This window comes from Saccopteryx leptura, chromosome 7 (genome assembly GCF_036850995.1).
Source record: "Saccopteryx leptura isolate mSacLep1 chromosome 7, mSacLep1_pri_phased_curated, whole genome shotgun sequence".
Lineage (NCBI taxonomy): Eukaryota > Metazoa > Chordata > Mammalia > Chiroptera > Emballonuridae > Saccopteryx > Saccopteryx leptura.
Window position 1 is genome coordinate 22376794 of NC_089509.1, and position 14366 is coordinate 22391159.

Consider the following 14366-nt stretch of genomic DNA (forward strand, 5'->3'; position numbering starts at 1 on the left):
CATTTAATATGATGTTAGCCAATGGTTTAGATATTTTCCTTCTATACCCATTTTGTTAAGTGCTTTAAACATAAAATAATGTTGTATTTTATTGAATGCCTTTTCTGCATCTATTGATAAGATCACATAGTTTTTGTTCTTTGTTTTGTTGATATGGTGTATTACGTTAACCATTTTACGTATGTTGAATCATCCTTGTGATACTGGGATGAATCCCACTTGATCAAGATGAATTATTTTTTTAATGTGTTGTTGTATTTGATTTTCTAGTATTTTGTTTAGTGTTTTAGCATCTGTATTTATTAGAGATATTGGTCTGTCATTTTCTTTTTTTGTGTTGTCTTTGCCAGGTTTTGGTATGAGGGTCATGATGGCCTCATAAAATATGTTTGGCAGTATTGCTTCTTCTTCAACTTTTTGGAAGACTTTGAGTAGAATAGGAACCAAGTCTTCTTTGAATGTTGGTTAGAATTCACTAGTGTAGCCATCTGGCCCTGGACTTTTATTTTTGGAGAGGTTTTTTAATAGTTGTTTCTATTTCCTCCCTGCTTATGGGTCTGTTTAGGCTTTCTGCTTCTTCATGACTCAGTCTAGGAAAATTGTATTGTTCTAGGAATTTATCCATTTCTTCTAGATTGTTAAATTTGGTGGCATATAGTTTTTCATAGTATTCTATAACTATTCTTTCTATATCTATGATATCTTGTGGTGATTTCTCCTCTTTCATTTTGGATTTTATTTATATGAGTCCTTTCTCTTTTTTCCTTGGTGAGTCTTGCCAAGGGTTTGGCAATTTTGTTGATCTTTTCAAAGAACCAGCTCCTTGTTTTATTAATTTTTTCTATAGTTTTTCTGTTCTCTATTTCATTTATTTCTGCTCTGATTTTTATTATTTCCATTCTTCTGCTGGTTTGGGGTTGTCTTTGTTCTCTTTTTTTCTAGTTCCTTAAGATGTGAAGTTAAGTGGTTTACTTGGGCTCTCTTTGTTTGTTCATATAGGCCTGTAGTGATATGAACTTCCTTCTTATTAATGCTTTTGCTGCATCCCAGAGATTCTGATATGTTGTATTGTTATTTTTGTTTGCCTGTATGTATCTTTTGATCTCTGTGCTTATTTCTTCTTTGACCCACTCGTTTTTTACAAGTAAGTTGTTTAGTTACCACATTTTTGTAGGTTTGTTTACCTCTCTTTTGCAGTTCAATTCTAGTTTCAAGGCTTTATGATCAGAAAATATGCTTGGTATAATTTCAATTTTTCTGAATTTGTTGATGTTATTTTTGTGGCCAAACATATGGTCATTACTTGAGAATGTTTCATGTACACTAGAGAAAAATGTATACTCAGTCACTTTGGGATGAAATGTCCTGTAGATGTCTATCATATCCAATTGTCTAGTGTTTCATTTAAGGCCAATATTTCTTTATTGATTTTCTGTTTGGATGAACAATCTATTGCTATCAGTGGTGTATTGAGGTCTCCAAGTATGATTGTATTTTTGTTGGTTATTGTTTTCAGGTCAGTCAGTAGCTGTCTTATATATTTTTGTGCTCCTTGGTTTGGTGCATATATATTACTAAGTGTTATGTTTTTTTTTACTCAATGTCCCCTTTATCATTATAAAATGAATGTTTTTGTCTATGATTACCTTTGCTGTCTTGTAGCAAAAGAATGAAACTTAACTACAGTTTGTCCCTTTGTACTAAAATTAATTTAAAATGGATCAAAGACCTAAATATAAGACCTGAAACAATAAATTACATAGAAGAAAACATAGGTACTGAACTTATGGACCTTAGCTACAAAGAGCACTTTATGAATTTGACTCCAAAGGCAAGGGTAGTGATGGCAAAGATAAATAAATGGGATTACATCAGACTAAGAAACTTTTGCACAGCAAAAGAAACTGACAACAAAACAAACAGCCAACTAAATGGGAGATGATATTTTCAAACAACAGCACAGATAAGGACCTAATATCCAAAATATACAAAGAACTCATAAAACTCAACAACAAACAAACATACAATCCAATAAAAAAAAATGGGAAGAGGACATGAACAGACACTTCTCCCTGGAAGAAATACAAATGGCCAACAGATATATGAAAAGATGCTCATCTTCATTAGCTATTAGAAAAATGCAAATCAAAACTACAAGGATATACCACCTCACACCTCTTAGATTAGCTATTATCAACAAGACAGATAATAACAAGTGTTGAAGAGGCTGAAGAGAAATAGGAACACTCATCCACTGTTGGTGGGAATGTAAAGTAGTACACCATTATGGAAGAAAGTATGGTGGTTTCAAAAAACTGAAATTAGAACTACCATATAACCCAGCAATCCCTCTACTGGGAATATACCCCCATAACTCAAAAACACTGGTATGTAAAGACACATGCAGCCCCATGTTCATTGCAGCATTGTTCACAGTGCCCAAGACATAGAAACAACCAAAAAGCCCTTCAATAGAAGACTGGATAAAGAAGATGTGGTACATATATACTATGGAATACTACTCAGCCATAAGAAATGATGAAATCAGATCATTTACAACATGGATGGACCTTGATAACATTATACTGAGTGAAATTAGTAAATCAGAAAAAACTAAGAACTATATGATTCCATACATAGATGGGACATAAAAATGATGCTCAGAGACATGGACAAGAGTGTGTTGGTTATCGGGGCAGGGGTAGGAAGAAGAGAGAGGTGTGGGGGAGAGAAGGGGCACAAAGAAAAGCAGATAGAAGGTGATGAAAAACAATTTGGAGAGATGACGTCAGAGTAATGGCGGGGTAGGAAGCGATACCGATAAATCTCCCCCAAAACTCAACAAGATCTTCAACCAGAAACAGAAAAACCTATACTTGGAGCTTCCAGATGCTTCGCAATACACCCAAAGGTATGATTGAGTGAAAAATTGGCTAAATATATAACCAAACCCCGAAGGAAATAGGGAGTAAGAAATGCTCCGCCTTCCTCACTAACCTAAACAGGGCGGCTTTCTCTGGTAACTGTGAATATAGAAACTGAGGCGGGCAAAGGGGGTGAATACATCCAGGCCACGACACAAACGGCAGAACCAGGCTGTGGAACGGAGATCCAAGCCGAGGAAAATCTGATCCTGTGGCAACCCGGGCAATACAAGCTAACACTCGCGCCAAACCCAAACAAAGAAAGACAAGCGGCGCGGCCATTTTACCCGGTCTCCTGGTTGGTGCGCAGTTAGTGGGCGAGAGATTTCTTCCTAGGCCCCGGGAGTCAGTGCCCGTGTTGCCCCACGGAGAGGCAGGGTCAGAGGCCTTTCTGTGGGCCGAGGGCAGAGTCTCTGGGCAGCCCCAGCGCCCTGGGAAAGCCACGCACGGGAGGGAGTGAGAACTAATTCCAATGGTGGAGATTTTCCTTGCCGAGGGTGTTTCACTCAGAGGGAAAGCGGCCGGCCTCATATCCTGGTTTGCGCGTGCAGATAAGGAGTGAGCGATTCCTCCGAGTGCCTCGGCAGTGCGCGCCCGTGTTATCGCACAGAGGAGCAGAGTCAGGGGCCTTTGTGTGGGCCAAAGCGGAATCTCGGGCCGCCCCAGCGCCTTGCAAAAGCCGCGCACGGGGACGGAGCGAGACTCAATTCCAACGCTGCAACTTTTCCCTGCGGTTGGGGGTTTCACTCAGAGCGTGAGACTGCTGGCCGGATATCCTGGTCTGCGCGCGCAGCCAGTGAGTGAGAGTTTCCTCCAAGCGGCCCAGAAGTGGGCGCCCGCTTGTGTTACCGGACAGAGTGGCAGAGCCAGAGGTCTTTGAATGGCCGGAAAGCCCGCCTGATTATGCTAGCAGCTCTGACTGACTGAGCCTTACCCAGAGCCCTGTGCTGAGTGGAAATAGAGTGGGGAGTTGCCAGCTCTTTGAGCCTCTTACTATCCAGGCAGAGGCAGCAGCAACCCCATAGCTGGATTATCAGGCTACTAATTGAGGAAGGAAAGACTAGGAGAAAGGCTCCAGGAACACGGACTCTCTCACTGTCGGAGCCTATAAATGCTAATAGCCTCGACTGCCAACGAGACTAAAGCACAATACATGACATTGCCATAGAGACTTATCAACTGCAAACCTCCACCTGAGCGTGGCAAAGGGGCAAAACCCGGGGTACAGAGTCACCAACCAGGAAGAGGGAGAGAAAAGAAAAAGCAAGAAGATAACCTCTCAAAATCAAGAATAATCTGCAGACTTTATAACCTATCCCATTTTATTATATTTGTTCGTTTGTTTCTCTTATCTTCATTCTTGATACTTTTTTTTTTTCCTCCTCCAATTTGGCCGATTAACTCTCTACTGGTCTTACTCTCTCCTCTCCTTGAACTACACTACCCATAAGTGTTACATCTCCCATTATCTTTTCTCTTCTCTTCCTTTCTCTCTATGAGGGTTGCACTCCAAAACCCTTAACTCTCTCTCTCTCTCCTTTCTTTTTTCTTCTTTTAGTGGTTCCCTCTTTTTTTTCTCTCTCTCTCTCTTTCTTTTCTTCCTCTATATTACTTTCTTCCTTTCTCCTTTACATCTCCTCTCATTCAAACCTCAATAACAAACAAATTATCTTATCTGGGACTCAAACTTATGTTTGTGGCATTTTGGGGGGTTTTTACTTCACCTTTTTAACTCACTAGCAGTGCTCCCATCCCTGGCTCTCCATATTATCTAGTTCTTGTTCCACTAAATACAATATAATTTTTTAATTTGTCCCCCCATTTTTCCGTTTTCCTCTTAATCCTCTCATCATAACTCTTAGACAACCAACACCTAAAAGCAAATCATTTTATTCTTGACCCAAATTTTTTCCATATTTGCTTTTTGTGGGTCCATACGCTCTTTTTTTTTCTTTTTTCTTTCTTTTTTTTTTTTTTTTTTTTTTTGCCCCTTTATTACTTTTCCCCAATTCAGGCCCTCCATCACAGGCATTGTTTGTTATAATTCACAGTCCACCACAAGATTTTATCAAGAAAGAGGGGAGAGGAGAGGAGAGGAAAAAAGGAGGGGGGGAATAATTTCCTTTTTTTTTTTTTAAATTTTTATCTTATTTTATTTTTCTTTAGTTCATTATTAATTTTTTTTAAAAAAAAACAACTCTTTTCGATTTTTTTTATTATTTTTTTAAACTTTTTATTCTTTATTAAATCTCATTAATACTATCAACAAAACCACCCTCAGATGCCATTAAGGAAGAGAAAATCGAATATCATGGATACAAAAGAAAGAGAGGTAACACAGCTAGATGAGGAAAAATCTATGGAGAAAAAATTTAATATATTGGAAACCTTGGAGCTAAATGACAGAGAATTCAAGATAGAAATCCTAAAAATCCTCCGAGATATACAAGAAAACACAGAAAGGCAATTTAGGGAGCTCAGAAAACAACTCAATGAACACAAAGAATATATGTCCAAGGAAATTGAAACTATAAAAACAAATCAAACAGAGATGAAAAACTCAATTCACGAGCTCAAAAACGAAGTAACAAGCTTAGCTAATAGAACAGGTCAGATAGAAGAGAGGATTAGTGAAATAGAAGACAAGCAACTTGAGGCACAACAGAGAGAAGAAGAAAGAGACTCAAAAATTAAAAAAAATGAGATAGCCCTACAAGAATTATCTGACTCCATCAAAAAGAATAACATAAGAATAATAGGTATATCAGAGGGAGAAGAGAGAGAAAATGGAATGGAGAACATACTCAAACAAATAATAGATGAGAACTTCCCAAGCCTGTGGAAAGAACTAAAGCCTCAAGTTCAAGAAGCAAACAGAACTCCAAGTTTTCTTAACCCCAACAAACCTACTCCAAGGCATATCATAATGAAATTGACACAAACCAACAGCAAAGAAAAAATTCTCAAGGCAGCCAGGGAAAAGAAGAATACAACATATAAAGGAAGGCCCATTAGATTATCATCAGATTTCTCAGCAGAAACTCTACAAGCTAGAAGAGAGTGGACCCCAATATTTAAAGTCCTGAAAGAGAGGAACTTTCAGCCACGAATACTATACCCATCAAAGCTATCCTTCAAATATGAAGGAGAAATAAAAACATTCACAGATACAGAAAAGATGAGGGAATTTATCATCAGAAAACCCCCACTCCAGGAATTACTAAAGGGGGTTCTCCAATCAGATACAAAGAACAAAAAAAAACAGAGCCACAAGTAAAAGCTCCAAGAAGAACACAATAAAACCAAATTTAAACTGTGACAACAACAAAAAGAAAGAGGGGGAGAAGATGGAGATTAACAGTAGCAAAGGACGATGGAGTGCAAAAGTACTCACAAAATAGTTCGCTACAATGAACAGGGTAGGGACCCTTTTCATTATTCAAAGGTAACCACCATTGAAAAAACCACCACAGAAGCACATGAGATAAAAAAGATAGCAACAGTGGAAAGATGTATGGAATACAACCAAATAAAAACAAAAGATAGAAAAACAAAAGAGAAGGATCAAACAAGACACAAAACTAACAGAAAGCAAGATATAAAATGGCAATAGGGAACTCACAAGTATCAATAATTACACTAAATGTAAATGGATTAAACTCACCAATAAAAAGGCACAGAGTAGCAGAATGGATTAAAAAAGAAAATCCAACTGTATGCTGCCTACAGGAAACTCATCTAAGTAACAAGGATAAAAACAAATTCAAAGTGAAAGGCTGGAAAACAATACTCCAAGCAAATAACATCCAAAAAAAAGCAGGTGTAGCAATACTCATATCGGATAATGCTGACTACAAGACAGGAAAAGTACTCAGAGACAAAAATGGCCATTTCATAATGGCTAAGGGGACACTGAATCAAGAAGACATAACAATTCTTAATATATATGCACCAAACCAAGGAGCACCAAAATATATAAGACAGCTACTTATTGATCTTAAAACAAAAACTGACAAAAATACAATCATACTTGGAGACCTCAATACACCGCTGACGGCTCTAGATCGGTCATCCAAACAGAGAATCAACAAAGACATAGTGGCCTTAAACAAAACACTAGAGCACCTGGATATGATAGACATCTACAGGACATTTCATCCCAAAGTGACTGAGTATACATTTTTCTCCAGTGTACATGGATCATTCTCAAGAATTGACCATATGTTGGGCCACAAAAACAACATCAGCAAATTCAGAAAAATTGAAGTTGTACCAAGCATATTTTCTGATCATAAAGCCTTGAAACTAGAATTCAACTGCAAAAAAGAGGAAAAAAATCCCACAAAAATGTGGAAACTAAACAACATACTTTTAAAAAATGAATGGGTCAAAGAAGAAATAAGTGCAGAGATCAAAAGATATATACAGACTAATGAAAATGACAATACGACATATCAGAATCTATGGGATGCAGCAAAAGCAGTGATAAGAGGGAAGTTCATATCACTTCAGGCATATATGAACAAACAAGAGAGAGCCCAAGTGACCCACTTAACTTCCCACCTTAAGGAACTAGAAAAAGAAGAACAAAGACAACCCAAAACCAGCCGAAGAAAGGAGATAATAAAAATCAGAGCAGAAATAAATGAATTAGAGAACAGAAAAACTATAGAAAAAATTAATAGAACAAGGAGCTGGTTCTTTGAAAAGATCAACAAAATTGACAAACCCTTGGCAAGACTTACCAAGGAAAAAAGAGAAAGAACTCATATAAACAAAATCCAAAATGAAAGAGGAGAAATCACCACGGACACCGTAGATATACAAAGAATTATTGTAGAATACTATGAAAAACTTTATGCTACTAAATTCAACAACCTAGAAGAAATGGATAAATTCCTAGAAAAATACAACCTTCCTAGACTGAGTCAAGAAGAAGCAGAAAGCCTAAACAGACCTATCAGTAGAGAAGAAATAGAAAAAACCATTAAAAACCTCCCCAAAAATAAAAGTCCAGGCCCTGACGGCTATACCAGCGAATTTTATCAAACATTCAAAGAAGACTTGGTTCCTATTCTACTCAAAGTCTTCCAAAAAATTGAAGAAGAAGCAATACTTCCAAACACATTTTACGAAGCCAACATAACCCTCATACCAAAACCAGGCAAGGATGGCACAAAAAAAGAAAACTACAGACCAATATCTCTAATGAATACAGATGCTAAAATACTAAACAAAATACTAGCAAATCGAATACAACAACATATTAAAAAAATAATACATCATGATCAAGTGGGATTCATCCCAGAATCTCAAGGATGGTTCAACATACGTAAAACGGTTAATGTAATACACCATATCAACAAAACAAAGAACAAAAACCACATGATCTTATCAATAGATGCAGAAAAGGCTTTCGATAAAATACAACACAATTTTATGTTTAAGACTCTCAACAAAATGGGTATAGAAGGAAAATATCTCAACATGATAAAGGCCATATATGATAAACCATCAGCTAACATCATATTAAATGGCACTAAACTGAAGGCTTTCCCCCTTAAATCAGGAACAAGACAGGGTTGTCCACTCTCTCCACTCTTATTTAATGTGGTACTAGAGGTTCTAGCCAGAGCAATCAGACAAGACAAAGAAATAAAAGGCATCCATATCGGAAAAGAAGAAGTAAAGGTATCACTTTTTGCAGATGATATGATACTATACATCGAAAACCCCAAAGAATCCACAAAAAGACTACTAGAAACAATAAGCCAATACAGTAAGGTCGCAGGATACAAAATTAACATACAGAAGTCAATAGCCTTTCTATATGCCAACAATGAAACAACTGAGAAGGAACTCAAAAGAATAATCCCCTTCACGATTGCAACAAAAAAAATAAAATACTTAGGAATAAACATAACAAAGAATGTAAAGGACTTATATAATGAAAACTATAAACCATTGTTAAGGGAAATCGAAAAAGATATAATGAGATGGAAGAATATACCTTGTTCTTGGCTAGGAAGAATAAATATAATCAAGATGGCTATATTACCCAAAGCAATATACAAATTTAATGCAATTCCCATCAAACTTCCAATGACATTTTTTAAAGAAATAGAGCAAAAAATCATCAGATTTATATGGAACTATAAAAAACCCCGAATAGCCAAAGCAATCCTAAAGAAAAAGAATGAAGCTGGGGGCATTTCAATACCTGACTTCAAACTCTATTATAGGGCCACGACAATCAAAACAGCATGGTATTGGCAGAAAAATAGACACTCAGACCAATGGAACAGAATAGAAAGTCCAGAAATAAAACCACATATATATAGTCAAATAATTTTTGATAAAGGGGCCAAGAACACACAATGGAGAAAAGAAAGCCTCTTCAATAAATGGTGCTGGGAAAACTGGAAAGCCACATGCAAAAGAATGAAACTGGACTACAGTCTCTCCCCCTGTACAAAAATTAACTCAAAATGGATCAAAGATCTAAACATAAGACCTGAAACAATTAAGTACATAGAAGAAGACATAGGTACTCAACTCAGGGACCTGGGTTTTAAAGAGCATTTTATGAATTTGACTCCAATGGCAAGAGAAGTGAAGGCAAAAATTAATGAATGGGACTACATCAGACTAAGAAGTTTTTGCTCAGCAAGAGAAACTGATAACAAAATAAACAGAAAGCCAACTAAATGGGAAATGATTTTTTCAAACGACAGCTCAGATAAGGGCCTAATATCCAAAATATACAAAGAACTCATAAAACTCAACAACAAACAAACAAACAATCCAATAAAAAAATGGGAAGAGGATATGAATAGACACTTCTCCCAGGAAGAAATACAAATGGCCAACAGATATATGAAAAGATGCTCATCTTCTTTAGCTATTAGAGAAATGCAAATCAAAACGGCAATGAGATACCACCTCACACCTGTTCGATTAGCTGTTATTAGCAAGTCAGGTAACAGCAAATGTTGGAGAGGCTGTGGAGAAAAAGGAACCCTCATACACTGTTGGTGGGAATGTAAAGTAGTACAACCATTATGGAAGAAAGTATGGTGGTTCCTCAAAAAACTGAAAATAGAACTACCTTATGACCCAGCAATCCCTCTACTGGGTATATATCCCAAAAACTCAGAAACATTGATACGTAAAGACACATGCAGCCCCATGTTTATTGCAGCATTGTTCACAGTGGCCAGGACATGGAAACAACCAAAAAGCCCATCAATAGACGACTGGATAAAGAAGATGTGGCACATATACACTATGGAATACTACTCAGCCATAAGAAATGATGACATCGGAACATTTACAGCAAAATGGTGGGATCTTGATAACATGATACGAAGCGAAATAAGTAAATCAGAAAAAAACAGGAACTGTATTATTCCATACGTAGGTGGGACATAATAGTGAAACTAAGAGACATTTATAAGAGTGTGGTGGTTACGGGGGGGAGGGGGGAACGGGAGAGGGATAGGGGGTGGGGAGGGGCACAAAGAAAACAAGATAGAAGGTGACAGAGGACAATCTGACTTTGGGTGGTGGGTATGCAACATAATTGAACGACAAGATAACCTGGACTTGTTATCTTTGAATATATGTATCCTGATTTATTGATGTCACCCCATTAAAAAAATAAAATTTTATTAAAAAACAAAAAACAAAAAACAAAAAAAAAAAAAAAAAAAAAAAAAAAAGAAAAACAATTTGGATATGGGTATGCAACATAATCAAATGTTAAAATAACCTGGAGAGGTTTTCTCTGAATATATGTACCCTGATTTGTCAGTTACTCCATTAAAATTAATAATAATAAAAAAGATAGTGAAAAATCCCCCCACAGACTGGAAGTTGGAAGTTGGTACGTCTGCCTACTCTATCACCATCTTGCCGCCCCCCTCCTTTCACTATCTTAAACCTTTGATACACAAAAATGTTTTAAACCTTGATGAATCTTAATTTATCTGTTTTGTTGATTAAGCTTTTGATGTTATATTTAAGGGTCCATTGCCAAATATAAGTTCATAAAGTTTTTTTTAATGAGTTTTATCATTTTAGTATTTTATTTTTGTAGACCATGGATCCAATTTGAGTTAACTTCTATATATATAATGTGAGGTAGGTGTTCAACTTCATTTTTTTTCTTATTATTATTAAATTTAATGTAGTGACATTGATAAATCAGGGTACATATGTTGAGAGAAAACATCTCTAGATTATTTTGACATTTGATTATGCTGCATACCACTCACCCAAAGTCAAATTGTATTTCGTCACCTTCTATCTGGTTTTCTTTGTGCCCCTCCCCTTCCCCCACACCCTCTCTCTCCTTCCTCGCCTATACCCCCACATCCCCCCCATTACTATCACATTCCTGTCCATGTCGCTGAGTCTCATTTTTATGTCCCATCTACGTATGGATTCATATAGTTCTTAGTTCTTTCTGATTTACTTATTTCACTCTGTATACTGTTATCAAGGTCCATCCATGTTATTGTAAATGATCTGATGTCATCATTTTGTATGGCTGAGTAGTATTCCATAGTATATATGTACCAAAGCTTTTTAATCCACTCATCCTCGGACGGACACTTGGGTTGTTTTCAGATCTTCGCTATTGTGAATAATGCTGCCACAAACATGGAGGTGCATTTCTCCTATTGGAGCCATTCTATGGTGTTCTTGGGGTATATTTCTAAAAGTGGGATAGCAGGGTCAAAAGGCAGTTAAATTTTCAATTTTTTGAGGAATCTCCATATTGTTTTCCACAGTGGCTGCACCAGTCTACATTCCCACTAGCAGTGCAGGAGGGTTCCCTTTTCTCCACATCCTTGCCAGCACTTATTCTGTGTTGTTTTGTTGATAAGCACCATTCTGACTGGTGTGAGGTGATAACTCATTTTGGTTTTAATTTGCATTTCTATAATGATTAGTGATGTTAGACATATTTTCATATGCCTATTGCTCATCTGTATGTCCTCTTTGGAGAAGTGTCTATTCATTTCTTTTTCCAAATTTTTGATTGGATTGTTTGTCTTCCTGGTGTTGAGATTTACAAGTTCTTTATAAATTTTGGTTATTAACCCATTATCAGATGTATTGTCAAATATGTTCTCCCATTGTGCTGTTTGTCTTTTTATTCTGTTCTTATTGTCTTTAGCTGTGCAAAAGCTTTTTAGTTTGATATAGTCCCATTTGTTTATCCTGTCTTTTATTTCACTTCCCCGTGGAGATAAATCAGCAAATATATTGCTCCGAGAGATGTCGGAGAGCTTACTGTCTATGTTTTCTTCTAAGATGCTTATGGTTTCAAGGCCTACATTTAATTCTTTTATCCATTTTGAGTTTATTTTTGTGAATGGTGTAAGTTGGTGGTCTAGTTTCATTTTTTTTGCAGGTAGCTGTCCAATTTTCCCAACACCATTTATTAAAGAGGCTGTCTTTACTTCATTGTATTTCCTTACCTCCTTTGTCAAATATCAGTTGTCCATAGAGCTATGGCTTTATTTCTGGGTTCACTGTTCTGTTCCATTGATCTATATGCCTGTTCTTATGCCAGGACCAGGCTGTTTTGAGTACAATGGCTTTGTAGTATAAGTTGATTTCAGGAAGTGTGATACCTCCCATTTTATTCTTCTTTTTTAAGATTGCTGAGGCCATTCGTGTTCTTTTTTTTGATTCCATATAAGTTTTTGGAATATGTTATCTATATCTCTGATGTATGTCATTGGTATTTTAATTGGTATTGCATTGAATTTATAGATTGCTTTGGGTATTATAGACATTTTAATGATGTTTATTCTTCCTAACCATGAGTACAGTATATGCTTCCACTTGTTTGTATTTTCCTTGATTTCTTTTATTAATGTTTTATAATTTTCTGAGTACAAATCTTTAGTTTCCCTGGTTAAATTTACTCCTAGGTACTTTATTTTTTTGGTTGTAATAGTGAAGGGGATTGTTTCCTTAATTTCTCTTTCTGACTGTTCATTGCTGGCAAATAAAAATGCCTCTGATTTCTGAGTATTAATTTTATATCCTGCCACTTTGCTGAATTCATTTATCAGATCTAGTAATTTTTTGACTGAGACATTTGGGTTTTCTATATACAATATCATATCATCTGCAAATAATGATAGTTTTACTTCTTCTTTTCCAACTTGAATGCTTTTTATTTTTTCTTCTTGTCTGATTGCTGTGGCTAGGACTTACAGGACTATGTTGCATAAGAGTGGTGAAATGGGGCACCCCTGCTTTTTTCCTGATCTTAAGGGGATTGCTTTTAATTTTTGCCCATTGAGTATGACATTGGGTGTGGGTTTGTCATAGATGGCTTTTATCATGTTGAGGTATGTTTCCTGTATTCCCACTTTGCTGAGAGTTTTGATCATGAATGGGTGCTGGATTTTATCAAATGCTTTTTCTGCATCTATTGAAATTATCATGTGGTTTTTCTATTTCCTTTTGTTTATGTAATGAATTGCATTGATTGATTTGTGAATATTGTACCAGCCTTGCCTCCCCAGAATAAATTTCACTTGATCCTGGTGCATGTTTTTTTCCATATATTGTTGGATCCAGTTTGCTAATCATTTGTTGAGGATTTTTGCATCTAAATTCATCAGGGATACTGGCCTATAATTTTCTTTCTTTGTGTTGTCTTTGCCTGGTTTTGGAATCAGAATTATGCTCACCTCATAAAAGGAGTTTGGATGTCTCCCTTCCTCTTGAATATTTTGAAATAGCTTGAGAAGAAGAGTTAGTTCTTCTTTGAATATTTGGTAGAATTTACTTGTGAAGCCATCAGGCCCTGCACTTTTCTTTGTTGGGAGTTTTTTGATAAATGTTTCGATCTCATTTGGTGTTTAGGTTTTCTGATTCTCCCAGATTGATTTTTGGAAGACTGTATATTTCAAGGAATTTGTCCATTTCATCTAGGTTGTCTAGTTTTTTGGCATACAGTTCTTCATAGTATTTTCTTACAATATTTTGTATTTCTGTTGTGTCAGTTGTTATATCTCCACTCTCATTTCTAATTTTATTTATTTCAATCCTCTCTCTTTTTTTCTTGGTGAGTCTAGTTAAAGGTTCATTGATCTTGTTTACCTTTTCAAAGAACCAGCTCCTAGTTTCATTGATCCTCTGTATTGTATCTTTAGCCACTATGTCATTTATTTCTGCTCTGATCTTTATTATTTCCTTCCTTCTACTAGCTCTGGGCTTTATTTGCTGTTCTTTTTCTAGTTCTTTTAGATGCAGGGTTAAGTTGTTTATTTGAGCTTTTTCTAGTTTCTTAAAGTATGCCTGCAGTGCTATGAATTTCCCTCTCAGTACTGCTTTTGCTGTGTCCCATAGATTTTGAGTTCTTGTATGCTCATTGTCATTTGTTTCTAGCAATTTTTTTTATTTCTTCATTGA